The following is a 2621-nucleotide window of genomic DNA, read 5'->3' as shown; positions in this document are numbered from 1 at the left end:
TAATCAGATTGCCCCTCATCCTTTTCATTGTTCATTGAATACCAGCCCAGAATCCTTAACAGCTTCTCACCTGACGAGCCCTTCGTTCCTGGGATCATTCTTGTAAACCTTCGCTGGACCCCCTCCAGTGCCAGCATATCCTTCCTTAGATACTGGGCCCAAAACCGCCGACCGTATTCCACATGTGGTCTGACTAGAGCCTTGTACAGCCTCTCTGCTCTTGTATTCTAGCTGTCTTGAAATGAATGCTAACATTGCATTTGCCTTTCTAACTGCCAACTAAACTTGCATGTTTAACCTTAGCAGAATCCTGAACTAGGACTCCCAAGACTGTTCTTCCTACTAAAGTGTATAACCTCGTACTTTCCCACAATGTATTCCATCTGCAACTTCTTTGCCCACTCTGTCCAAGTCCTCCTGCAGCTTCCCTGCTTTCTGAACATTACCTGTTCCTTTGTGTCATTTGTAAACTTAGCAACAATGCCGTCAGTTCATTTGTCCACATCTAATGTGATCTGAGTCTGATGTCTAACGTGAATATTTGCAGTCCCAACATGGATCTGTTGCCGGTCAGCCAATCCTATAACTATGCCAGTGTCTTACCCGTCACACCATGGGCTCTTCACTTATTTATCAGCCTCCTGTGTGGCACCATATCAAAGGCCTTCTGGAAATCCAAATAGATTACATTAACTGGCTCCCTTTTGTCTAACTTGCTTGTTGCCTTCTCAAAGAAATCTAACAGGTTTGTCATGCATGATCTCCCCTTGATGCGGCCATGCTGACTTAGCCCTGTTTTACCATGCACTTCCAAGTACTCTACAATCTCATCCTTAGTGAACTCTAAAACCAACAACTGAAGTCAGGCTAACTGGCTGACAGTTCCCTGACTTCCACGTCCCCCTCTTCTTAATCAGGGGTGTTACATTAGCCATTTTCCAGTCCTCTGGCACTCTCCCTGACTCCAGTGATTCCTGAAAGATCAGCATCATTGCCTCTACAATCTCCTCAGCTATTGCCTTTAGAACTCTGGGGTGTAGTCCATCTGGTCTAGGTGATTAATCCACATTCAGACCTTTCAGCTTCCCCACACCTGCTCCTTAGTGATGGCCACTGGACTTACCTCTGGCCCCTGACTGTTAAAGTCCTGATATGCTTTTTCTGTCTTCCGCTATGAAAACTGATGCAAATTAAAAATGAATCAGTACCAGAGAGATGTTTTGGCAGTTATTAAGAATTGTCATGCTGTTATAGAGGAATATTCTGCAGAATCGTCTTTGTTCCCTTCTGTTCCCTGCCTCTGCAACACCTGCAGTGTTGCAAGGCCTCTGCGTTCCTGCATTTTTGCTCATTGCTGATATTTGGTCATAAACTCTGAAATTCCATTTTTCTTTCTTTGACTTTTAAGATGGGTCTTAACCTTGTTGCTGACCAAGCTTTTGACCATTTGTCTTGATCGCTTCTTATCTATATCAAATTTCAGTTGGAAACACTCCTACGAAATGTCCAGGGATGTTTCACTGCACAAAAGGTACTGCATAAGTTTCATGTTTTGAACAAAAACTGTGCTGTCCAAGAATTACATAAAAAAAAGTATTGTTACTTAACACTATATATTTGATAAACATTTCATTTTTAAGCTTAAGTCTCAACAGGGATTGGTTCAACCTGTTCTCCTTTGACTTCCACTCAAAAGTTCCCCTCTACTTTGCAGACACTGGTGGGTCCCTTCCTTTTCCCTGGGACCAAACCAAAGTGTGCCACAGCCAACAGGAATTCACTTTGATTCTCCTCAGTGTTCCTGTTATTCTGTGGGCTGCTCCCAGAAGCATCCAGCTGGATGACCCTCCAACTCTCTAAGTGTCTTGAGATTATGGACAACCCGACTGAGGTATGGACCTCACTAGTTTCTTGCTCAATGCCTCCAAAATCAGAACACATCTTTGGTTTGCTACTGATTTAAAGTTTCTGGTAAATTCTTTATCACTGTTTATTAAAACTGCTTCTGTGACTGTCTGTTTTTGAAAGAAAAAATATCAAATGGACTATAAAGCAGCTTGTCTGTCTCAAATTGAGGATTAAACATATCATAACAGCGTGTTAACCTTGTTTCATTGCTATATTAAAAAGAAACTTAGTTTGCAAAGTCATGTCTTTGTTAATTTGTGCAGAGTGGCTCAAAACCAGAAATGAAATGTCTGAAAAGTGTTAGTTCATCACCTAAATATAGTTTCCAGTTTCCAGTAATAAAGTAAGTTCAGCTTCATCTCAAATCCTGCTACTTAATGAAAAAGGCATGAGCATTTTAGGTGAGAGAATAAAAGACAAGATAAAAACCTGAATGGTTGCCATTTCTCCTTACCTATTTCATAGCCTCCCGAGTCTCCACCTATCATTAAATAAAAAGCGGAAGAACTGTGGATGCTGTAAATTGGAAACAAAAGCAGAAATTGCTGGAAAAGCTCAGTAGGTCTGGCAGCATCTGTGAAGAGAAATCAGAGTTAACGTTTCAGTCCGGTGACCCTTCTTCAGAACCTCGGTTCTTGGAAGGGTCACCAGACCCAAAACGTTAACTCTGATTTCTCTTCACAAATGCTGCCAGACCTGCTGAGCTTTCCCAG

This window comes from Rhincodon typus, chromosome 21, assembly GCF_021869965.1.
Source record: "Rhincodon typus isolate 14 chromosome 21, sRhiTyp1.1, whole genome shotgun sequence".
In the NCBI taxonomy this organism is placed as follows: domain Eukaryota; kingdom Metazoa; phylum Chordata; class Chondrichthyes; order Orectolobiformes; family Rhincodontidae; genus Rhincodon; species Rhincodon typus.
This window is presented reverse-complemented; position numbering follows the sequence as displayed.